This window comes from Macaca mulatta, chromosome 14 (genome assembly GCF_049350105.2).
Source record: "Macaca mulatta isolate MMU2019108-1 chromosome 14, T2T-MMU8v2.0, whole genome shotgun sequence".
NCBI classification, from domain to species: Eukaryota; Metazoa; Chordata; class Mammalia; order Primates; family Cercopithecidae; genus Macaca; species Macaca mulatta.
Window position 1 is genome coordinate 15,168,392 of NC_133419.1, and position 27,319 is coordinate 15,195,710.

At 38.5% G+C, this 27,319-nt stretch overlaps 1 long non-coding RNA gene across 1 annotated transcript in view; it reads left to right on the plus strand.

Moving 5' to 3' along the window:
• LOC144334211 (uncharacterized) overlaps window positions 1-27,319 on the plus strand; it is a 91,987-nt gene that overhangs the window by 46,203 nt on the left and 18,465 nt on the right. The window lies entirely within an intron of this gene.

A 27,319-nucleotide genomic window follows, 5' to 3' on the forward strand; every position in this document is an offset into this window, starting at 1 on the left:
CTCTTCCATCCAAATGCTAGATTTGCCTTCATTGTATCGGAATTTGGACTTTGATTAATTCTCTGTGCCTGATGCACTTAGTTGCTACAGATCATTCTCATTTTTAAAAAAGGTCTCCCAAAACCTTAAACTCCAAAAAGTGTAGACTGCTATCATTCAATTAACTCCAAATTTATAATTTTACCTTTCCTCTAAAGCAATATAAAAGGAAAAATTTATTTTAAGAAATTGGCTTATGTAACTGTGGGGGTGAAAGCAAAGAGGGGTCAGGTGTGGTGGCTCACACCTGTAATCCCAGCACTTTGGGAGGCCAAGGTGGGTGGATCACTTGAGCCCAGGAGTTTGAGACCAGCCTGGGCAACATGGCGAAACCCCATTTCTCCAAAAATATATAGAAAAAGTAACCGGGCATGGTGGCACATGCCTGTATTCCCAGCTACTTGGGAGGCTAAGGTGGGAGAATCACTCGAGCCTAGGAGGTCGAAGCTGCAGTGAGCCGGGATCACACCACTGCACTCCAGCCTGGGCAACAGAGTGAGACCCTCTCTAAAGTAAATAAATAAAAGCAAAGAGGAGTTGTAGGAGTGGGTCCTATTGTCCTATAAGGCAATTACCTCAGGGGATGCCATTAGTGAAAAAGTAGAGTTAATCTCAGTCAAGGGTGAAGTGGCTGCTTTACTGGCAAAAGACTGACCAGAATTCAGGGGTTCTATACTCCCACCTTCATCAGAATCGTCTCATATGTCCCCATTTCAATTTTCTAGAGCCCATTTCTTCTCAATTCATGCCCTTGCTTTAACAGTACACATCCTGCAAGGATGGGAATTCAATATGCATTGTAAATCACCAATTCACAGCATGAGATTCTGCATTTGGTTATCAGAAACCTCAGTTCTACCACTACAAGAGATATAGGTCACTTTGAGGACAGACATACAAGTTTTTCCACCATTTATGCAGTGCTTGAGCTTAGAATTTGAACTCCTGAACTCATCCTTTCTTTTCCACTTGGTCTAGTGAAATTATGTAATAGAAGCAGCTAGTCCATTTCATTATACTCACTAGTTTGATAAAAGTATGTGAAAGTATTATATGCACATTCACCCAGAACTTTGCCTCTTACAAATATTTGATTGGATGTATCCAATCGTGATGTTTTGCATATCCCTATTGCCACATCACACCATGGACCTTTAGCATTATGGAGGGTAATTTGCTTACCCAAATCTACTGATTTAAATATTAATCTCATCTAAAAGATAATCTCACAGGAGTGTCTAGACTAGCAAAGATAACGCATATAACTAACCATCACAGCCCAGAAGATGACAAAGAATCTGATGTAAGTTAAATCTCAATGGTATAATGTTTCTTCTATACCAAACTCTAAGGAAAGGCTTGTAACAATAGTTAACTATAGAAATAGAAACTCATCAGCTGGGCGTGGTGACTCATGCTTGTAATCCCAGCATTTTGGGAGGTCATGGTAGGATCATGTGAGGTCAGGAGTTCAAGACCAGCCTGGCCAACATGGTGAAACCCATTCTCTATTAAATATACAAAAATTAGCCAGGGCAGTAGTGTGCACCTGTAGTCCCAGCTACTCGGGAGGCTGAGTCAGGAGAATCGCTTGAACCCAGGAGGCACAGGTTGCACTGAGCTGAGATTGTGCCATTGTACTCCAGCCTAGGCAACAGAGCAAGACTACATCTCAAAAAAAAAAAAAAAAAAAGGGAAATAGAAACTCATCATGTGAAATATTGCTTTGAAACATAAAGCCATCAACTGAGTCTTAAATACAATATATATTTAGTTTCAAGAAATTCTCATTGTGTGTTTTAATTTGTATTGATAAATAGTTGCATATATTTATGGGATACATCGTGGTCTTTTGAGATATGTATACAGTAGTCCCCCCTTATCTAAAGGGGATACGTTTCAAGACCCCCAGTGAATGCACAAAACCATGGATAGAAAGAACCCTATATATGCTGTTTCTTTCATACATATATACCTATGATAAAGTTTAATTTTAAATTAGGCACAATAAAAGGTTAACAACAATAACTAACAGCAAAACGGAAAATTACAACAATATGCTAGCATTGCAACTCTTGCTCTTTGGAGGCCATTATTAAGTGAAATAAGGGTTACTTGAACACAAGCACTGGGATACAGCAACAGTTGATCTTATACATGAGACAACAAGTAACTAACAAGAAGGTAGCACGTACCATGTGGATATGCTGGACAAAGGGATGATTGACATCCTGGATTGGGGAATTTCATCATGCTACTCAGAACAACACACAATTTAAAACTTTTGAGTTATTTCTGGAATTTTCTATTTAATATTTTCCGACCTCAGTTGCCTATGGGTAACCACAACCTCAGATAGCATAACATGAAAAAGGGAAGACTATTGTATACAGTAGAAAGATTAAATCAAGCAATTAACATATCCATCATCTCACCAACTTATTATTTTTTTGTGGTGAGGATGTTTAAAATCTATTCGTTTAGCAATTTTGAAATACATGGTACATTATTATTAACTGTGGTCACCATATAGTACAATAGATCAGTATATCTTATTCTTCAAGTCTAACTGAAACTTTATACCCTTTGATCAAAATCTCCCTTTTCTCCATCCCTCCCCAGCTTCCGGACTCTGGTAACTGCCTTTTTTAGATTGATTCCATATCTTGGCTATTGTGGACAGTGCTGCAATGAACATGGATGTGCAGACATCTCTTCAACATGCTGATTTCATTTCCTTTGTATATATACTAAGAAATGGGATCGTTCTCATTAGTTTTAATCTTTAGAAAAATGTTAAACCCTTAGTCTAATAAGTTATTGAAAGCAGTGTGACATTGTTTAAATGAATAGATACTTGTCCTCCTAAGTATCTTCTAATTCTCCACTCATTTTCTTTAAGGTCCTAAAGAGTCACTGAGTTTTATTGCTGGATAGTAAGAGGGAAGTATTCGATAGAATCAGAAGAACAGAGTTGGTTCTAGTTTTGCTAGACTTTTTGGGCACTTCACACAAATCAAGTAATTTCTCTGGATCTCAGTTTCTTCATAAAGATATCTGACAATAGGATTTTCAAAATCCTCATAATCAAATGTGCATAATCAAATTTAGTAGTGTGCTGTTTCAGACATGCTGACTTTCTTCCAGCTTCAAGTCCTTTACAAGTTCTGTTCCCTTTCCCCTTTGTTTGAACTACTTTTCTCCACAATGTGGTAGCTGTTTTTTTCCTACTTTACAGATTTCGTCACAAATGTCACCTCTTCAGAGAAGATGCTTTTGATGACGTCTTCTTCCAATCATTCTCTATCCTATTATCTTGTGGTATTTTCTCCATGGAGTTTATCACTGTCTGATAATATCTCATTTACTTATTTAACCTGTTGGTTATCTGTTTCACTAGATATAATGTAAGCTTCATGAAAGTGGGAATCTTGCCTGTTTTATTCATCTTTGTATCCCCAAAACTTAGAACAGTGATGGACACATCATATTACACATAAATGTGTTTAATCATCAATCAATCAATGATGGACCAAACTCTAAATGGGTGAACCTTAAGACTGTGTAATCATCACCTAGGGTCATAGTCACATCTCAAAGAGTACATAACAAACATATGTTCCATTGTAAATGTCTAATATACCAAGGAAAGTAAGAAAAAGAGAATTATAATAAGAACAAAGATTTTTTTTTTAATTAGCAGACTTTAATATGGCAAGATAATATCTGGGCAGGTACATGCTCAAAGTCTATGAAATTTTTATGGTATGTTGAGTGAATATGTATACTTTCTTCAAATTCTGGAAAACCATAATAAGGGAGTTATTTTTAAAGTAACAGAGGAAAGTAACAAAAGAAAATTAAATGTTTTCCATTGTTTCTTTATCCAAGTGAAGATATCAGAATCTCCTTTTCTACACATAAAATGTAAATATTGTCTCAGTTTTCCAGGGCAATAAGAATTTGGGACTTGGGCTGAACCTTGCTATGACAGATATAATGGGAATACACTTGAAACAGCAGACTTAGAGGACCATGTTTAGGGAACTTTGTATTTGTTGGAAAATTATTTTGAGAACCAAGAATATTCCTAAAGGGTAATACTGGTCTTTACTTTGACATGTATACTCCAATATTCCATTGACTGGAGATGCTGCACACTTTTAAACAACCAGATCTCATGAGAACTCACTCACTTGCACAAGAACAACACCAAGGAGATGTTGCTAAACAGTTCATGAGAAATCTACCCTCCATCATCAAACCACCTCCCACCAGGCCCCATTTCCAACATTGGGAATTACAAGTTGACATGAGATTTGATGAGACACAGATCCAAACCATATCGCTGACTACAGTAAAATTCTCAAAGTTAATCATTGTGACCCAGATTGCAAAGACCTCCATCATAACATAGATAGAATAGCCTTTAAATGTCTTTTGTTGTAGCCTTCTATAAACTATGTCCTTGAAGAATAATTTTTTTTCACAGTGCTGCCCAACTGTTGGATGCAAAGTTGTTTTCCTTAGAGGCCCCTAGACAAGTAATTTGATTAAGAAATAATCTTTTTCCCCTTTTTTATTTGTACAAATACAACAGGTACAAGTGCAGTTTTGTTACATGGATAGGTTGTGTAGTGGTGAAGTCTGAGCAGTCAGTGTAACCATCATCCAAATAATATTTTATCTATTATGTGGTTTCACATCCCTCACCCCCTTTCCAGCCTCCCATCATTCCAAGTCTCCAGTGTCTGCTATTGAACATTGTATGTCCACTGTACACATTATTTATCTCCCACTTATAAGTGAGAACATGTGGTATTTGTCTTTCTGGGTCTAATTTGTTTCACTTAACAGCCTCCAGTTCCATGTATGTTCTGCAAAAGACATGACCTCATCCTTTCTTAAGGCTGAATATATATACCACATTTTCTTTATCCATTGACCTGTGGATGGACACGTAGGTTGATTCCAAATCTTTGCTATTGATAATAGTGCTGTGATAAATATATGAGTGCAGGTATCTTTTTCATATAATGATTTATTTTCTTTTGGGTAGATATTCAGTAGTGGGGTTGTTGGATCAAATAGTGGTTCTATTTTTAATTCTTTGAGAAATCTCCATACTGTTTTCCATAGAGGTTGTACTAATTTACATTCCCACCAATAGTATATAAGCATTCTTTTTCTCTGCATCCTTACCAAAATCGACTTTTTAATAATAGCCATTCTGCCTGGTGTAAGATGATATCTCATTGTTTGCATTCTTTATCTGTCATTACTGACTTTCCATTTTGGGTACTGACTTTCCATTAAAGGCTATTTCTATTTGGCTAGTGTGATCCTTTGGTAGTGTCACATTCGCGTTTTTCACAGCTCAGAATTCTTACACTGCTTCCCTCTCATCTGGAAAGACTGACACTTCTAATGTTTGTAATTATTTTCATGCAGATAGGTTTTTTTGTTTGTTTGTTTCTTTATATTTTTTTTTCTTGACATTCCTCCCCTTCCTAGGGTGTGTGACTATAGAGTATGCTGGATAGGGTCTTAGGCTATGCACTTCTCTAGGCAGGTTTTATATTGGGCTGTGCAGTTTGGCCTAAAGACCAGTAGATGGTGCTTATGGGTAAGAGCCAGCTGTGGCCCTATATGATCCTCACCAAGTTAGTGTCTCCTTTGCACAGGTTCGAGGTTAGTCCTACTTGATGATAACCCACCAGGTCTCTCTGGCACTTGCTCGCCAGTCTTCCTGGACCTGAAGTCTTGACCCAGAACCGGCACTGTTGCAGTCATCTTTCTGCTGATGAAAGCCATCCTGATGTTAGCTGCCTGCCCTCCTGGATTCCTGCATCTGTCCTGATCACCCTAATGTATTCCTGGCCTGGCTTCTAGACAGGCCAGACTCTGTATAATTAGCTTTTGCTTCAGTTTCCCTCCCTAAACATCAGTTCATGAAAGTAGAGTTCTTACCTTTATCATAGACCACCCAAATGGGTTCTAACACCTGCCTAGCACTTGCCAGTCCTTTGACTGAGAGAGAAGGAGTTGAAATATTGTCCCAAATCTCCTAGTCTGGTTGGAGTTCTGAATAAAGGACTGGTTAGCCAAGACCAAACCACAGGATTAATTATCTCTTGCTAATCCAAGAAAATAGTTGCACCATCTCCATCCATACTGTCCTAGTCCAGTCCACCATTAGCTCTCATCTGAACTTGCTAAAAGTATCTCTAATGAGTCTAGATTTTAATCCTGACAATCCATTGACTGGAAGAGAATGAATAATTAGCCAAGACATGTTATTTCTCCAGGTTTCCCCTGCTCACTACCTGTCTCTCCACTTGTGCAGTCTATGCAATAATTGGCATGAAATTGTTAAAAAGGAACTACCAAGCTCCTACTCTTGCCAGACGTGGAGTCAGAAAGTAACACCCAGGGTGTGTCAGGGTGGTAATGTTTCTGTCTAATAAGAATGTTACTCTTTCCCTTTAAGGATTTTTATTGCACAGATAGTAAAAGGTCAGAGATTTTATCATCATCATCATTCTCACCGTCACTAACGTCTTTCCCAGATTCATAAGAACAAGAAAAAATCAGCCCACTTCAGAGTTTATTGAAGGAAACTTCTGCTTCCTCGAAATATTACCGTAAAACCTTGGGATATCATTTTTGTGCCTTCATAAATCAAAGGTCACATTAAGCACATTCTGAAAATAAGAAGTAACATACAGAACAACAAGGGGTATGGAGTAAAGAACTTTCACAAAGCAAGGACAAGAGGAACGAGTTGATCAGAACAGTCATTTTCTCCCTAGTATCAGTTCTTTAATGAGGTGGCCATGAAATTGTGCCACTCAGCTCTCCAGAGGCAGAAAGCATGATTCATGGATTTGAATTTCGCCAGATGCTAAAACCCAATCCACCACTGTGTCTGTGGCATGGCCACATGTCCCATAGACTGCTTGCAGCCAATGATTATGTTAGGAATACGAAGGCAACCCCATTCCTGGAAGATGTAGGTTAACTGTGACTTAAAAGATTGGATAAGGACACTCCATCAACTCTGTTGAAACTCTTAGAACTATCCTGCAGCCTGAGATTCTACCTGTTCAAGCCTTCCTTTTATATAAGGGTCAGATCTGCATCATTGTCCAACAGCTCTCCCTGCCTTCCCTGGCTCCCTCCCCCTCCTCTCTAATAAAATTTACCCCAATATCTGTTTCACATCTAATCCTGCATTGGCATCTACTTCTCAGAGTATTCAAATCAATGTACTTAATAACAGTAAACTGGTAGCTTGTATCAGACCTTCCAGTATGTCATGTTATGTTGTCTGTTCCTTGTTGTGTTTTTTTTTTATTATTTTTCATTTGTGTGGATACATAGTAGGTGTATATATTTATAGAGTACATGAGATATTTTTATACAGGCATACAATGCAAAATAATCACATCAGGGTAAATGGGGTATCCATTATCTCAAGCATTTATCATATCTTGATGTTACAAATGTTCCAAATCATATTCTTTTATTTTTAAATGTACAATAATTTTTTGTTGACTGTAATCACCCTATTGTGCTATCAAATGCTAGGTCTTATTCATTCTGTCTAACTACATTTTTGCACCCATTAACTATCCCCACCTCCCCACCTTCCCCCCACCCTGTCTATCTCCATGAGTTCAACTGGTTTGATTTTTAGCTCCCACAAATAAGCAACAACATGTCACTTAACATATTGTCCTTCAGTACCATCCATGTTGTTTCAAATTACAGGATCTCATTTTTTTTTTAATGGCTGAATGATACTCCATTTTGTATATGTACCCCATTTTTTTTCTTTCTTTTTCCTTTTTTTTTTTTTTTTTGGTGTGTGTGTGCTTTTTATTGTTGTTGTTGAGACAGAGTCTTGCTCTGTCACCCAGGCTGGAGTGCAGTGGTACAATCTCTGCTCACTGCAACTTCCGCCTCCCAGATTCAAGCAATTTTCCTGCCTCTGCCTCCTGAGTAGCTGGAATTACAGGCATGCGCCACCATGCCCAGCTAATTTTTGTATTTTTAGTAGAGACAGGGTTTCACCGTGTTAGCCGAGCTGATCTTGAACTCCTGACCCCAGGTGATCCACCTGCCTTGGCCTCCCAAAGTGCTGGGATTACAGATGTGAGCCACGGGGCCTGGCCTGGCCCTATGTACCCCATTTTCTTTATCCATTCATCTGTTGATGAACACTTCACTTGCTTCCAAATCGTGGCTATTGTGAGCAGCGCTGCAGTGAACATGAGAATGCATATATATACTCTTTAATATACTGATTTCCTTATATATATACGCATATGTATATGCATATATATATGCATATATATACGCATATGTATATGCATATATATATGCATATATATACTCTTTAATATACTGATTTCCTTTCTTTTCAATATATACCTAGCAGTGGGATTGCTGGATTGTATGGTAGCTCTAGTTTTATTTTTCTAAGGACTCTCCATACTGTGCCACAGGGTTGAAATAATTTAAATTCCCGCCAACTGTATACAAGGATTCCCCTTTCTCTGCATCCTTACCAGTATTAATTATTGTCTGTCTTTTGGATAAAAGTCAATGTAACTGAGGTGAGATGATATTTCATTGTAGTTTGATTTGCATTTATCTGATAATCAATGATGTTGAACACCTTTTCATATGCCTGTTTACCATTTGTATGTCTTCTTTTGGGGAACATCTATTCAGGTCTTTTGCTCATTTGTTTTCACTTATACATATTCAACTTTTATTTTAGATTTAGGAGTCTATGTGCAGGTTTATTACGTGGGTATATTGTGTGATGCTGACGTTTGGCAGTATGATTGCTCCCATCACCCAAGTACTGAGCATAGTACCCAATAATTTTCCAACTCTTGCCCATCTCCCTCTCCCCTTTAGTAGTCCATAGTGTCTATTGTTGTTATCTTTATGCCCATGAGTACCCCTTGTTTAGCTGCCATTTTTAAATGAGAACACGTGGTATTTGGTATTCTGTGCCTGCATTAATTCCCTTAGGATAATAATCTCCAGCTGCATCCATGTTGTTACAAAGGATATGATTTCATTCTTTTTTATGGTTGCACAGTATTCCATGGTGTAAAAGTACTACATTTTCTTTAACCAATCCACAGATGATGGGCATGTAGGTTGATTTCATGTCTTTGCTATTCTAAGTAGTGCATACTGGTGTGTGTGTTTTTTGGTAAAATGATTTATTTTTTCCTGCATATGTCCAGTTTTGGGATTGCTGAGTCAAATGATAGTTCTTTCTTTTTTCAACTTTTACTTTGGTCATTTTATTTTTATTTTTATTTATTTATTTTATTTCCATAGTTTATTGAGGAATAGGTGGTGTTTGGTTACATGAGTAAATTCTTTAGCAGTGATTTGTGAGATTTTGTTGCACCCATCACTTGAGCAGTATACACTAAACCCAATTTCTACTCTTTTATCCCTCAGCCCCTTCCCACCCTTTCTCCCTGAGTCCCCGAAGTCCACTGTGTCATTCTTATGCCTTTACATCCTCATAGCTTAGCTCCCACTTATGAGTGAGAGCATATGATGTTTGGTTTTCCATTCCTGAGTTACTTCACTTTGAATAATAGTCTCCAGTCTCATCCAGGTCACTGTGAATGCCATTAATTCATTCCTTTTAATGGTTGAGTAGTATTCCATCACATATATATACACACATATATCTCACAGTTTCTTTATCCACTTGTTGATTGATGAGCATTTGGGTTGGTTCCACATTTTTGCGATTGTGAATTGTGCTGCTATAGACATGCGTGTGCAAGTATCTTTTTCGTATAATGACTTTTTTTCCTCTGGGTAGATACCCAGTAGTAGAAATGCTGAATCAAATGGTAGTTCTACTTTTAATTCTTTAAGGAATCTCCACACTGTTTTTCATAGTGGTTGCACTAGCTTACATTCACACCAGCAGTGTAGAAGTGTTCCCTGTTGGCATCTATGCCAACATCTATTTTTTTTATTATGACCATTCTTGCAGGAGTAAGGTGGTATCACATTGTGGTTTTGATTTGCATTTCCCTGATCATTAGTGATGTTGAGCATTTTTTCATATGTTTATTGGCCCTTTGTATATTTTCTTTCGAGAATTGTCTATTCATGTCCTTAGTCCACTTTTTGGTGGGATTTTTTTTTTCTTTGCTAATTTGTTTGAGTTTGTTGTAGATTCTGGATATTAGTCCTTTGTCAGAGGTACAGATTGTGAAGATTTTCTCCCACTCTGTGGGTTGTCTGTTTACTCTTCTGACTGTTCCTTTTGCCAGGCAAAAGCTCTTTAGTTTAATTAGGTCCCAGCTCTTTATTTTGTTTTTGTTGCATTTGCTTTTGGGCTCTCGGTCAAAAAATCCTTGCCTAAGCCAATGTCTAAGAAGGTTTTCCAAAGTTATTTTCTAGAATTTTAATAGTTTCAGGTCTTAGATTTAAGTCCTTAATCCATCTTGAGTTGATTTTTGAATAAGGTGAGAGATGAGGATCCAATTTCATTCTCCTACATGTGGCTTGCCAATTATCCCAGCACCGTTTGTTGAATTGGATGTCCTTTCCCCACTTTATGTTTTTGTTTCTTTTGTCAAAGATCAGTTGACTGTAAGAATTTGGATGTATTTGTCGGTTCTCTATTCTCTTCCATTGTTCTGTGTGCCTATTTTTATGCCAGTATCATGCTGTTTTGGTGACTATGGCCTTGTAGTATAGTTTGAAATAAGGTAATGTGATGCTTCCAGATTTGCTCTTTTTGCTTAGTCTTGCTTTGGTTATGTGGGCTCTTTTTTGGCTCCATATGAATTTTAGAATTTTTTTTTAATTCTGTGAAGAATAATGGTGGTATGTTAATGGGAATTGCATTGATTTTAGATTGCTTTTGGCAGTATGGTCATTTTCACAATATTGATTCTACCTATCCATGAGCATGGGATGTGTTTCCATTTGTTTGTGTCATCTATCATTTCCTTCAGCAGTGATTTGTAGTTTTCCTTGTAGAGATCTTTCACCTCCTTGGTTAGGTATATTCTTAAGTATTTTATTTATTTTTTTATGCAGCTGTTGTAAAGGGGGTTGAGTTCTTGATTTGATTCTCCACTTGGTCGCTGTTGGTGTGTAGAAGAGCTACTGATTTGTGTACATTAATTTTGTATCCTGAAACTTTGCTGAATTCTTTCATCAGTTCTAGGAGCTTTCTGGAGGAGTCTTTTGGGTTTTCTAGGTAAAGAATCATATCATAAGCAAACAGCAACTTGACTTCCTCTTTACCAATTTGGATGCCCTTTATTTCTTCCTTTTGTCTGATTGCTCTGGCTGGGACTTCCACTACTATGTTGAAGAGGAGTGGTGAGAGTGGGCATCCTTGTCTTGTTCCAGTTCTCAGAGGGAATGCTTTCAACTTTTCTCCATTCAGTATTATGTTGGTTGTGGGTTTGTCATAGACAGCTTTTATCACATTGAGATATGTCTTGTGTATATGTGCCGATTTTGCTGAGAGTTTTAATCATAAAGGGATGCCGGATTTGTTGATTGCTTTTTCTGCTATCTATTGAGATGATCATGTGATTTTTGGCTTTGATTTTATTTATGTGGTGTATCACATTTATTGACTTATATATGTTAAACCATCCCTGAATCCCTGATATGAAACCCACTTGATCATGGTGGATTATCTTTTTGATATATTTTTTTAATTCAATTAGCTCGTATTTTGTTAAGGATTTTAGCATCTATGCTCATCAGGGTTATTGGTCTGTAGTTTTGGTTTTTTGTTTTGTTTTTGTTTTGGTTTTGGTTTTGGTTATGTCCTTTCCTGGTTTTTGTAATAGGGTGTTACTGGCTTCATACAATGATTTAGGGAGGGTTCTCTCTTTCTTTATCCTGTGGAATAGTGTCAATATGATTGATACCAATTCTTCTTTGAATGTCTGGTAGAATTCTTCTGTGAATCCATCTGTTCCTGGACTTTGATTTTTGTTGGTAAGTTTTTAATTGCCATTTCAATCTTGCTGCTTGTTATCAGTCTGCTCAGAATATCTAATTCTTCTTCATTTAGGCTAGGAGGGTTGCATTTTTCCAGGAACTTAACCATCTCCTCTACATTTTCTAGTTCATGTGCATAAAGCTGTTCATAATAGTCTTGAATGATCTCTTGTATTTCTGTAGTGTTACTTGTAATATCCCCTGTTTTGTTTCTCTCTTCTTTTCTTCATTAATCTTGCTAGTGGTCTATCAGTTGTATTTATCTTTTTAAAAAATAGCTTTTTGTTTCATTTGTCTTTTGTAATTTTTTAAATTCAATTTCATTTAGTTCTGCTCTGATTTTTGTTATTTCCTTTCTTCTCCTTGCTTTGGTTTGGTTTGGTTTGTTCTTCTCTAGTTCCTTCAGGTGTGACCCTATATTGTCTGTTTGTGCTCTTTCAGACTTTTGATATAGGTGTTTAGGGCTATAAACTTTCCTCTTAGCACTGCCTTTGCTGTACCCCAGAGGTTTTGATAGGTTGTATCACTACTGTCATTCAGCTTGAAAATTTTTTTAATTTCCATCTTGATTTCATTTTTGACCCAGTCATCATTCAGGAGCAGGTTATTTAATTTCCATGTATTTGCATGGTTTTGAAGGCTCCTTTTGGATTTGATTTCCAGTTTTTCTCTACTGTGGTCTGAGAGAGTGCTTGATATAATTTTAGTTTTTTGAATTTATTGAGACTTGGTTTGTGACCTATTATATGGTCTATCTTGGAGAAAGTTCCATGCACTGTTGAATAGAATGCATATTCTACAGTTGCTTGATAGAATGTTCTGTAAGTATTCGTTAAATCGATTTGTTGGTGTTCTTTGTGCTTCTTGTATTGGGATGTCTAGTTCTCTAACAAGGCTGGGGAAGTTTTCCTCAATTTTTCCCCCAAATATATTTTCCAAACTTTTAGATTTCTCTTCTTCCTCAGGGACACCGAATATTCTTAGGTTTGTTTGTTTAACATAATCTCAGACTTCTTGGAGGCTTTGTTCATATTTTTATTCTTTCTTCTTTGTCTTTGTTGGATTGAGTTAATGCAAAAACTTTGTCTTTGAAGTCTGAAGTTCTTTCTTCTGCTTGTTCAATGCTATTGCTCAGACTTTCCAGAACATTTTGCATTTCTATAAGTGTGCCCATTGCTTTCTGAAGTTTTGATTTTTTATTTATGCTATTTCACTGAATATTTTTCCCTTCACTTCTTATATCAATTTTTAAAATTTCCTTACATTGTGCTTTGCCTTTCTCTGGTGCCTCCCTGATTATCTTAATAACTAACCTTCTGAATTCTTTTTCAGGTAAATCAGGGATTTCTTCTCGGTTTGGATCCATTGCTAGGGAGCTAGTGTGGTGTTTTGAGGGTGTTAAAGAACCTTGTTTTGTCATATTACCAGAGTTGGTTTTCTGGTTCCTTCTTATTTGGGTAGGTTCTGTCAGAGGGAAGGTCTAATGCTCAAGGCTGTTGTTCAGATTCTTTTGTCCCATGGGGTGTTTCCTTGATGTAGCACTCTCCTCCTTTTCCTAGGGCTGTGGCTTCCTGAGAGCCGAGCTGTAGTGATCGTTATCTCTCTTCTGGATCTAGCCACGCAGCAAATCTACCAGGCTCTGGGCTGGTACTGTGGGTTGTCTTTAGAGTCCTGTGATGTAAACTGTCTGCGGGTCTCTCAACACTTGCTCCAGTGGAGGTGGCAAGGGGGTGAAGTGGACTCTGTGAAGGTTCTTAGTTTTGGTTGATGAGTGCACTATTTTTGTGCCAGTTGGCTTCCTGCCAGGAGGTGGCACTTTCAAGAGAGCATCAGCTATAGTAGTATGGGGGAGGAACAGGCAGTGGGCAGGGCCCTAGAACTCCCTAGAACATTTTTCTTCAGTTACCAGGGTGTGTAGGGAAGAACCATTAGGTGGGGACAGGGTTAGCCATGTCTGAGCTCAGACTCTAGTTGGATGGGTCTTGCTGTGGCTGTGTGGGAGATAGGGGAAAGTTTCCCGGGTCAATGGAGTTATGTTCCTAGGAGGATTATGGCTGCCTCTACTGTATCATGCAGGTTCTCAGGGAAGCTTCTCAGGTTCTACAGCTTCCAATGAGACCAACACAGAAGGCAGATGCTGGGGAAAGCCAGCAGTCACAGACTTCACCCAGCTCCCATGCAACCCAAATGGCCTGTGTCACTCCCACCGTGCCTCTGCCAACAGCACTGGGTCTGTCTCCAGGCAGTGGATGAGCAGGGCTGAGAACTTGCCCCAGGCCGCCCGCCTCCCAGCTGTAAAAGCAAATATGGTTTTCCTTCTTTTCCAGCCTGTGGAGTCTGCACACTGGATTCACACCCTCCCCAAAGTTCTGGCCAGGAGACTTCTCTATGGGTTCAAATTGTTACAAAGTTCAATTGGAGGTTTCTTCCTCCCTATGACATTTTCCCAGTGCCTCTGGCAGACCTCCTCAAAGACCCCTGTGAGGCAAGCCAGAAATGGCTTGCTAGGGGACCCAGCAAGACCACAGGGATTTTCTTGCTGTTTCCTCTACCCCTGTATTTTGCATGGCTCTCTAAATTGACTCAGTTCCCGGTAAGGTCAGAATCTTCTCCCATAATCTAGACCTTCAGGTTCCCCAGTGGGGTGTGTGTTTGGGGACAGATGATCTTCCTTTCCCACTTCCACAGTTTGGGCACTGACAGTATTTGGGTGTGTCTCCCAGGTCCTGCAGGAGCAATCCACTTCCTTCAGAGGATCTGTGGGTTCTCTTGGCTTTCCTAGTGTATTCCTGCAGCCGTTCTGGAGCAAAAGTTCACAATGCGAGACTCCACATGCTGTTCTGTCTGTCTGAGTGGGAGCTGCAATCTAGTCTTGCCTCCCATCTGCCATGATCTCCAAATTATAGTTTGCCCATTTTTCACTCAGACTATTAGATTTTTTGCTATTGTGTTGTTTGAGTTCATTATATATTCTGATGATTAATCCTTTGTCAGAGGGGTGGTTGGCAAATATTTTCTCCCCTTTGTGGGTTCTCCCTTCTGTGGGTTCTCTTTTCACTTTGTAGATTGTTTCCTTTGCTGTGCAGAAGCTTTTTAACTTGATGTTGTCCCATTTGCCCATTTTTGCTTTGGTTGTGTGTGAGAGTATTACTTAAGACATCTTTGCCCAGACCAATGTCCTGGAGAGTTTTTTCAATATTTTCTTATAGTAGTTTTATAGTTTGAGGTCTTATATTTAAGCCTTTAATCCATTTTGATTTATTGTTTGTATATGTGAGAGATAGGGGTTTACTTTCATTCTTCTGCATATTCAGTTTTCCCACCATCATTTGTTGAAGAAACCTGTCCTTTCCCCAGTGTATATTCTTGGCACCTTTGTTGCAAATGAGTTCACTGTAGATGTATGTATTGAGTTCTAGGTTCTCTATTCTGTTCCATTGGTCTATGTGTTTTCATGCCAGTACCATGCTGTTTTGTTAACTACAACTCTGTAGTATAATTTGAAGTCAGGTAATGTGATGATTCTAGTTTTGTTCTTTTTGCTTAGATGGCTTTGGCTATTATAGGTGTTTTGTGGTACCATAGAAATTTTAGGATTATTTTGTCTGTTTTTAATTAGGCATAAGATAGCTCTTCAGCAAACTATGTACAGCCCTCACTAAGGTGTGAATTCAGTATCTTCTAGTTAGACCCTTTTTCTCAGTAAAATTATTTCATAAAGAACCTCTTTGATGATCTAGCAAGATGGCCACATACAAACAGCTACAGTCTACAGCTTCCAATGAGACCAACACAGAAGGCAGATTATTTCTGCATTTCCAACAGAGGTACCCAGATCATCTTGTTGGGACTGGTTAGATAGTGGGTGCATCCCACGAAGGGTGAGCAGAAGCAGGGTGTGGTGTTGCCTCACCTAGGAAGTGCAAAGAGCCAGGAAACTCCCTCCCCTAGCCAAGGGAAGCTATGATGGACTTTGTCATGAGGGATGGTGCTATATGCCCAGATACTACACTTTTTCTACAGCTTTTGCAACCCACAGACCAGGAGATTCCCTCAGGCACCTACATCACCAGGGCCCTGGATTTCAAGCACAAAACTGGGCAGCCATTGGAGCAGATACTGAGCTAGCTGAAATAGTTTATTGTTTTGTTTTGTTTCATTTTCATACCCCAGTGGTTCCTGGAACACTAGAGATACAGAACCATTCACTACCCCTGGACAGGTGACTGAAGCCAGGTAGCCAAGTGATGTTGCTCAGCGGGTCCCACACCCACAACGTCCAGCAAGCTCAGATCCACTGGCTGGAAATTCTTGCTGCCAGCACAGCAGTCTGAAGTCGACCTGAGATGCTGAAGCTTACTGAATCTTGAGTAGGCAGTTATTCCTGCACAGTGCAAACAAAGCCACCAGGAAGTTCAAACTGGGCAAAGCCCATCCACAGCACAGCAAAGCATCTGTTGCCAGACTGCCTCTCTAAATTCCTCCTCTCTGGGCAGGGCATCCCTGAAAGAAAGGCAGCAGCCCCAGTCAGGGGCTTATAGATAAAACTTCCATATCCCTGGGACAGAGCCCTGGGGAAAGGGGCAGCTGTGGTTGTAGCATCAGCAGATTTAAACACTCTTGCCTGCCAGCTCTGAAGAGAGCAGCAGATCTCCGAGCACAGTGCTCAAACTCTGCCAAGGGACGGACTGCCTCCTCAGGTGGGTCCCTGACCCCCATGCCTCGTGACTGAGAGATGACTTCCAGCAGAGGTTGACAGACATCTCATACAGGAGAGCTTCAGCTGGCATCTGGCTGGCACCCCTCTCAGATGAAGCTTCCAGAGGAAGGAGCAGGCAACTATTTTTGCTGTTTTGCAGCCTCCACTCGTGATATCCAGGCAAACAGGGCTTGGAGTGGACCTCCAGAAACTCCAGCAGACCTGCAGAAGAGGGGCCTGACTGTGAGAAAAAACTAACAAACAAAAAGTAATAATATCAACATCAACAAATAGGATGCCCACACAAAAACCCCATCCAAAAGTCATTAGCATCAAAGGTCAAAGGTAGATAAATCAAGGAAGGTGAGGAAAAAACAGTGCATAAATGCTGAAAATTCCAAAAACCAGAATGCCTCTTCTCCTCCAAAGGATCACAATTCCTCACCAGCAAGGAAACAAAACTGGACAGAGAATGAGTTTGATGAATTCACAGAAGTAGGCTTTAGAAGGTGGTAATAACAAAGTACTCCAAGCTAAAGGAGCATGTTCTAACACAATGCAGCGTAGCTAAGAACCTTGATAAAAGGTTACAGGAACTGCTCACTAGAATAATTAGTTTAAAGAAGAACATAAATGACCTGATGGAGCTGAAAAACACAGCAAGAGAACTTCTTGAAGCATACACAAGTAACAATAGCCAAATCAATCATGCAGAAAAAAGAATATCAGAGATTGAAGATCAACTTAATGAAATAAAGTGTGAAGACAAGATTAGAGAAAAAAGAATAAAAAGGAATGAACAAAGCCTCCAAGAAATATGGGACTATGTGAAAAGACAAAACTTATGATTGATAGGTGTGACTGAAAGTGACAGGGAGAACGGAACGAAGTTGGAAAACACACTTCGGGATATTATCCAGCAGAACTTCCCCAACCTAGCAAGACAGGCAAACGTTCAAATTCAGGAAATACAGAGATCACCACTAAGATAATCCTCAAGAAGAGTAACCCCAAGACACATAATCTTCAGATTCACCAAGGTTGAAATGAAGGAAAAAATGTTAAGGGCAGCCGGAGAGAAAGGTCAGGTTACCCACAAAGGGAAGCCAATCAGACTAACAGTAGGTCTTTCTGCAGAAACCCTACAAGCCAGAAGAGAGTGGGGGCCAATATTCAACATTCTTAAAGAAAAAAAAAATTCAACCCAGAATTTCATATGCAGCCAAACTAAGCTTCATAAGTGAAGGAAAAATAAAATCCTTTACAAACAAGCAAATGCTGAGGGATTTTGGCACCACTAGGCCTACCTTACAAAGACTTGGAACCAACCCAAATGCCCATCAATGTTAGACTGGATAAAGAAAATGTGGCACATATATACCATGGAATACTATGCAGCCATAAAAAAGAATGAGTTCATGTCCTTTGCAGGGACATGGATGAACCTGGACACCATCATTCTCAGCAAACTAACACAGGAACAGAAAACCAAATATTACATGTTCTCTCTCATAGGTGGAAGTTGAACAATGAGAACACATGGACACAGGGAGGGGAACATCATACACCAGGGCCTGTCGGGGAGTGCAGGGCTAGGAGAGGGATAGCATTAGGAGAAATACCTAATGTAGATGACGGGTTGATGGGTGCAGAAAAACACAATGGCACATGTATGCCTATGTAATAAACCTGCATGTTCTGCACATGTATTCCAGAACTTAAACTATAATAAAAAAGAGACAGAATTGACAAAAAAAGAACCTCTTCAATCATACACATAAAAATGTGTACACAAACACATGTAAGCCCCCACTATATGTATGTGTGTGTATGTATATGTATATATACACACACAGATAATCTACTTGTAAATGAGATATATAGAGATACAGATATCTAAAGAGGAGAAATGAGAGAAATAGCTAAGAATCTCGGCCTTACACATGGTACAAAGATGTGAACAGAGAATTTTATGGAATGCTGACTTAACAAACCTAATTTATGCCTGGGTGTACTACAGAGTTCACTTACAATAACGTAATTGTCTTTTAAATTGCCCCATACTTTGTGTTAATGTGCCTATGTGCCATGTAGGTATGGAATACATAAATGAACATGCCTATGATTGTCCTAGTAAAGTACTAACTTTATTATCCCTCCTGGATAGTGATTTCTTAGAATAGAGGCAGGGATTTGTGCTATAGAAAAGCTTTACAGAGTGCCAAATTCAAAATAGTGGGGTGAACAAACAAATTCCGGTTCAAACCTGAGTTTTTATAAAGTAGTATCTCTCTAAGGGCTGTCAACTGACTCCCTGCATCAGCATCACTGGCAGCATTTGGAGGAATTGCTAACCCAAGGTCCCATATCCAATACAAACATAATTTATGCCTGGGTGTATTACAGGGTTCACTTACAATAATATAATTGTCTTTTAAATTACAATTCCCCCAATTCCATTTGAAGGAATTGCTACCCCAAGGTTCCCTACCCAATACCACCCACTCAGATCTTCTGCAAACAGCATAAAAATATCCATTTAAAACAAACATTCAGTGATTCTATGTATTATGTAATAATATTGTGTTTCTACATAACAATCCAAAGTTTATATGTCAAACATTTGCAAATCAAATCTTCTTTTTACGTTGACCCACATTAAGATACCAGAGCTTATTTATCTTCATTTTTACTGATCTTTCTGAATCACTGTTAATCATCCTTAGGTTTCAGCTGTTGAGGTCACATCCCCAGTGACCCACCCCTCATGAAGCTTTTCTCTGTGAAGTCCTTGTTTTGTTTTTTGCTTGTCTAAACTAGGACATGAAAGTCCCTGAGATGATGGCATTTACAGGAATTCCACAAGGAGGCTGTCTGCATTGATAATTGTGAACCCCACTCACATTTTTTAAGTTTTCAAATTTCTTTTTTTAAATTTGGTTTCTTAAAATATCAGCTTTCTTGAAGGAAAGTATGCCAGTAGCCTCAACTCCTTTTGCTCAAATTCCCTTTGAGATTAATTAAATACAGTCTGTATATCGAGGTGGAGGGGAGTAGAATTATCGCAACAGCAAATTACTCGTTTCATGAAGTACTTGGTCCATTACGACAGTATTTCCTGATAGTCACTTTGTAAAATATGGAACATTAGAACAACATTTTTGGGGATTGAATATCTGAGTTTCCTTCATCTACTTCTCCAAGTATTTTCCCCCAGAGAGATGATGATGGGAATGTGGGTGTTTGTGAGATTGGGGACAATGGCTCTGACAACATACTCATGCTCTTACAGATGGCCAGTGGTTGAATCAGGATGCCAACCCAGGCCAAGGTCAACCAAAGCCTTATCACTTTCTATTTTGCTGTGGTCTGCTATTTTACATGCATGTGTGTGTGTGTAAATACATGTGATTATTTGTGCATATGTAAGTGTATAGCATGAAAGATGGAGATACTTCTGGACAGATGGACTACTTGATGGAGAAAAACTGAAGAGACTTCCTTGGTGTGATATATTTTATCCCATTTTAATACATACACCCCAAAAAATCTTTGTATGTTGAAATCCTAACCTCTGATACCTGGGAACGTGACTGTATTTGGAGACAATACATTTTAACTTAATTACTTAAAGAAGTAATTAAGTTAAAACAAGGTCATTAGGGTGAACCCTAATCCAATATGACTGGTGTCCTTCTAAGAGGGACAGAGACATGTACAGAAGGAAGACCATGTCAAGACACAGGGAAAAGGCAGCCATAGGCAAAGCAAAGAGAAAAATCACAAAAGAAAGCAACTCTGACAACACCTTGATCTCAGACTTCTAGCCTCCAGAATTGTAAAACAATAAATTTCTGTCACCTAAGCCACCCAGTCTGTGGTACTTTTATGGCAGCTCCAGCAAAGTAATACACATATCTACCAGACAAAAACTTGCTGTACCACTCTCTCACTCTCCAATGCAGCTTAGAGAAGAAAAATATTTTCATCACATAGTATTCAGAGTCATTAAATATGTCATATTCTTCACATATACATGCATTGTAACAGCATTCTCCCTGCTCAGCCACCTGAAAATAACTTTTGAAATCATGCTACACAATTTCCTGTCCCATAATAAATTCTTTAGACTCTTACTTGAAGTCAGGAAGTAGCAGACTAAGATTTTAACATCATTATTGCCATGTAATTCCATGTTTTACTTATAGAGGTACAAGTCTATAGGAGAAATTATTGAAGAAAGTACAAGAAGCCCTACATATTTTCTCAGTCATAAGTCCTCTACGTTACCCCTTCAGTTGTACCTAATTTCATAGCACGAGTTGTAGGACCATTCACTTGTTCCCTTATTCCCCCAAGCAAGAACCCACATAGACAACTTGCTTCTGAAGAAAATTTTTATACATACAGAAGCTAATCTATATTATTCAAAATGGATAGTTAGTAAGGAAGAATTGTTGGTGTTTCGTTAGAACTGATCAAGGAGAAGAATGCTCTCATTCTAAATTAGATTACTATTCTTAATCCATTTAACTGAAGTATCACTACGACAGTAAAGAAAATGTATCAGTGTACCACAGATGGATGAGAAAAAGACTTACAAATTTACAGTCCAGACATCTACAATTATATGCTCACCTACCAACCTCCCCATCTTTATCTTGAGTTGAAAGATTCACTTCCAGGATGGTCTCGATCTCCTGACCTCGTGATCCGGCCACTGCACTCCAGCCTGGGCGACAGAGTGAGACTCCGTCTCAAAAAAAAAAAAAGAAAGAAAAAAAGAAAGATTCACTTCCATAGACTTTCAGATGTGAATCTTGAGTTATTTATACAATCATTTACTAAATAGTTTTGAGTATCTTCTATATGTCTGTTCCAATGGTTCTTAACTGGGGGCACTTTTGACTGCCAGGGGCCCATTTGGCAACACCTGGAGATATTTTTGATTAATATAACCAGAATGTGGTTACAATGCATGTATGTGTCATCTCACAGGTAGAAAACAGGATGTTGTGAAACAAATATCCAGCCTAAAAGGTCAGCAGTGCCCAGGCTGGGAAATCCTAGTCTAGCCTTTTGTTACTCGTATTATGTGCATACAAGTTGAGAAAAGATTTGGTCATTGCCCTCACTGCGCTTATACACGAATAGGAGAGATAGAAGTTAATCAAATAGTAAACAAATAAAGTAAAATTGTAATGGTTGCAATGAAGGAGGAGTCAATGACATTCCAAAAGGAAAATTCCAAAAAATGCATTTGACCCTGACATAACCAACGTCAAAAAATCTTCCCTGAGGAAGTTGTCATAAAACTGGGGCAAAGGATAATTAGAAGCTGATTAAGTAAAAATAACAGAGTCAACAGCCTGTGCAAAGGCCTGGTGGTGAGAGGAAGCATGGTGAAAAGAAGGGACTGAATGAAGGATGGAGTCACTGGAGAAAAGAGTCAGGAGACTAGAAGTTAGCAGAGATTAAACCTTATATTGGTTTTGTAATCCATATTATGGTTCATCCGTATATTATAATATATGCCAGATTTCACTTTCACTGAAAAGCCGTTGAGGTTTTTTAGTACCCCAAAAGCTACTGACATAAAAAAAAATTGTTTAAAGAATATAGAGTCATGTCAGAAAGACTCAGCCAACTTGAAGAGGTTCCCACTAGTCAAAAATGGAGTAACATGATCATGATAACTACAATGGACAGGGAGGAAGTTCTAACTATTTTTAAGTCAGAGCATGTGGAGGGATTTCTGGAATGGCTGGCAAAGTTCTTTTTCCTTGATCTGAGTGGTGATTACAAGGGGGTTTGGCTGGTAATATTTCACAAAGCTATATAGTTGTTCTGTGTGGTCTTTCTTCTGTGTTTTGTTTCATTTCACAATAAAAAGCTATAAAAAAATTTTAAAAAGCAACTGAGGGTAATGTGGCTAGATGAAGTTTGATGTAGAGGAAAAAATATACCTTATGATCAGGCAAACTTCATCTCAGCTACCTGCTGCATCTATTCTTGGACAACAGGAATAACAATAAATTTGTAGACTTATTACCAGGATTAAATGATATAGTGTTTACAGGTGACACTAATAATATCTCTTTCTTAGTGTTGTTGTGCAAATGAAATTACTTAATATGTGCAAAGTGTGTGGAATTTAGTAAGTGCAATATTAGACTTAGCTTTTATGATTATTATTATACCGCTTGGCACATAGCAAATAGTTAACACATTTTGCTTCCTACCCCTCCCATTCCCTCTTTCCTCCATTTATTGGCACCAAACATACCTCAGGAGTCTCTGAACCTCTCAGATAATTCCAGCCCTGATTTGCTGTTGGGATCTGACCATCCTCCCCACAGACACACACACACACACACACACACACACACACACACACACACGCCAAAGAGCTACCTCAGTCACAGTCACTCTAGACCTCTTCAGAATTGCCTGTGAATAAGTGGGCACTTGAATACACATGTTCACACACAAACATGTAAATATATGTTATAAAAGTATAAATATTTTTACATATGACCAACCAACATTTTTTCAAAGGAATTAAACTAGTTTGCTAAGATCCATGGGAATGTCTCTGCTCAAAGAAAATTAACAAAGAAGGATGTCATGGAAAAGGTGAAACATGTGATAAGTGTGAATTGAGGCACAATTAATAACATAACACTATGCTAGGCCCCATAGCAGGAAGATAAAAATAAAATAAAGTCTCAGTTCTCTGGGGCAATAATAATTTGGGAATTAGGCTGAACCTAGGTACAACAGACATGGTAGGAATAGACCTGAAACAGAAGGCTCAAATGACCTTGATTAGGGAACTTGGTGTTTTTCAGGAAATTATTTTGGGTACTGAGAGTGTTAACTAAGTGGTTGAATACTAGTCTTTACTTTGACAAGCATATTCTAGACCCTCCATGCGACAGGGGATCCTAAGTGGAGAGACAGTTTTAGTTTGGCTTAATTATCTGGTAACAGGAGAGGAGGTCAACAATCACTAAGCTACCTTCTTCTGGGAGATGGAACTTATGAGACAAGACCCTAGATTACAAAGCAATTGACTTGCTCCATGGCTTCTGTTTGTGAAGTTACATAAGGCTCAGTCCCACTGGGCAGCCTCTCCAGGCTCATGACCCTCCCCTTCTTGATCTACCAGAGCAGTCAGACATCACTGCTAGGTCCTCTCTTTTACAAATATCTCAGAAGAGGCTGGCTCAGTGTCTCTCTCTCCCTTTCCAAGTTTAAGGTAAGAGAATGTCTTGCCTTCTTCAAGATTTGCAGTGTTCCAGCACCAACTGTCATTGAGCTAGAAAAGTAAAATAGTGGCTTTACAAATAAAGACTCCAATATTTCAGAACTAGTTCAGCCTATAACTTACAGTGTTTTCTCTGAAATTCACTGGGAAGCCCAATTTTTCTGGTTAGAATGATAATAACTAATCTCGGTCAAAGAAATGTTGAGGGATTGAATAAATATAAATTCTATAAGGTTTAAGGGTTAATAAAAACCTTTTATTCATATGGTACCTCATTTAATCTTCTGCTGTAAAGCAGATATTATCATACCCTTAAAAGATACAACAAAAGCAGGGAAGAATTAACATTTATTATGCAACTAAATAGGTTTCATACATTAAACTAAGTGTTCTGTAAATCACAGAACACTTTTTGTGATTTCATCACAACTCCATTATGTAAGTATTATTATTTGCATCTTTTAAACATGAGGAAACAGAAATTAATGTGAGATGATCTTCCAGAGGATTATGCTATTAATAGTACACTGAGAGTCTAGCTCAGGTTTGTTGAATGACAAATCCACTAAACCCCTTTTTTACACAATACTTACTTGACATTTGTAGAGCTGTTCTACTCTAGAGTATCCAGATTTCCAGAATGAACAAAAATAATGTATCTCAGGACATTCTTGCTAACTTGAGGAAGGCTATCTGGAGAGGTAAGAAGGAAGGTGGGAGAATGATGTGAAGTTTGACCTGGATACACTGAAATCTGGGGGGAGGTTTCTGGGGATGATGAAGTGTTCTTGCGTCTGTCCTATGCAACATATTTAGTGACAACTTGGAAAGGCAAGTTGATGGATGTGTTGATACAATAATTTTCACTGTCTTGGAACCATGAACTCCACTATTTTATCTGTCTAGATCTATTTAATGTAACCATTCCTGTGATCTGTCACAAGCTGCACAATTTTTTAAAAGATATTTTAAATGAGAACATTCCCAGAGCTTAAATTGTGAGACACATCAAAACCATGTCATATGAGAAATAGCAAAAGGAAATTAGGAAGAAAAGAAAAAACAGGGCTACAGGATAACAGCGCTTTAGCATCTGGTGTTTTGAGTAGAAATGGCCATATTGGGCCAGGTGTGGTGGCTCACGCCTGTAATCCCACCACTTTGGGAGGCTGAGGCGGGTGGATCACCTGAGGTCAGGAGTTGAAGACCAGCCTGGCCAACACGGTGAAAGCCCGTCTCTACTGAAAATACAAAAAAATTAGCTGGGCCTGGTGATGGGCACCTATAATCCCAGCTACTTGGAAGGCTGAAGCAGGAAAATCGCTTGAACTCAGGAGGCAGAGGTTGCAGTGAGCCGAGATTGTGCCATTGAACTGCAGCCTGGGCAACAAGAGTGAAACTCCGTCAAAAAAAGAAAAAGAAAGAAAGAGAGAAAGAAAGAGAAAGAGAGAGAGAGAGAGAGAGAGAGAGAAAGGAAGGAAGGAAGGAAGGAAGGAAGGAAGGAAGGAAGGAAGGAAGGAAAGAAAGAAGAGAGAGAAAGAAAAGAGAGAAAGAAAAGAGAGAGAGAGAAAGAGTCATATTGTATAGAACAAAAGGAACATTTAGAAGGTGCACAGAGGCAGGTCTCAGTTTGTTACAGAAATGACTTTCAGAGAGTCCAGTCTTTCCACAGCAGAGCAAGCAAACCAGGAGATAATGGGATTCCCTGGGCTTTGAACATGACCCAATGTCTACACACTGTATTGGAAATTCAAGTATCTAATAGGGGATCAAACTGGCCATTTTCCAGGTCCCTTCTTGCACTTAGAATTTATGACTTATAATAGCTCTGATGTAAATATTTTAAATATTTTATTATAGGTGGAGTATTGAGATTATAAATATTATAGAGAGCAGTATTCAGATGATAACTATATGACATGATGGATATGCTGATTAGCCTGATTTGATCCTTCCACAATGTGTATATGTATCAAAGCATCACATTGTACAATTATTATTGTCAATTGAAAACAAAATATAACTTTTTGAAAAGATGATATAAGTGTAATAGACTACAATAAAATTCTCAGAAGTTATCATTGTGACACAGATTTCAAAGTGTCTCTCTATAATAATATAGACGGTAGACTAGCCTTAGATGTATGCCTGTTGTAGACTTCCATATGCTATGTTCTTGAATGACAGAATTTTTCCCACAGCGCAGCCCAAATCTTAGATATGAAGTTGTTTTATATAAGGGCTCCTAAACAAGTGATTTGATTATGAATAATCTTAAATCTTTCACTGCACTGCAAAGTGAAAGTAGAAAATGAAAATGTATAAATAACATTTTCAAGCTGTATTATCCATTCAACATATAATTATTGAGTGTCTAATATTTGTACAACATTAGGCTTGCTTATATGGGATGATCAAAATGTAAATAAAGCAAAATGGCTGCCCTTGAATTTATAAATAATAATGATGATTATCTTTTATTAGGTTGCCATTACTATGGATAGTTCATTGTGATATCTTACATTACTATTGCATTTAAACTTACAGCAATTCTTTTGTCTAAGTATAATAATTATTCCCATTTTTCAAATACAGAAATTGGGGCTCAGAGAAATTATATATTACCTAACATCATGAAGCCAGGAGCTAGAATTATTCGAACCACATCACTTTCCTTCACTGCTGATTTCACATTGATACACTGCCCCTCCTCCACATGATATAGTATAATGTGCAATACGCTAAGTGGCGTTAGAACCATTCAAAGTATTATTGAAGTTCAGCTCAGGAAAAGAGACCAACTGAAATAGATACCGCTTGTTAGCTGTTGGAAAAACAGCAGAGAGCCATTTCTGCCCTAGGTGCTCTTATTATTTGTAGCTGCCTACTCATATTTTTCCCCCACGCTTGTGACATTGAGGTGGGTTTGTGTGAATAATTTTTACTGTAAGTGGTGCTTCTGGGTAGAGATTTCTCTTCAAATCTCATATTCAATAACAGGAAATATTAAAATTTGGCACGTTGAAACAAGGTCACACATTACGTCTTTTCCACCTTATTTAATATGAGTTGGTCTGGGAAAAGAAGTGGAATGAATGCCCTTTGCAAATTATGTCTGTTTATTAAAAGGGTTTTGTGGAAATATATGGCTTCTCCCAGATTTCACATTAGCTTTGAGAAATATGAAAAAGAGACAGGCTTAGACTTTCATAATCATGCCCAAATTCACAGGAAGGCGTCTTAGATTTCCAACAGCTTGGGATCACATGTTTTCTCATACCTCC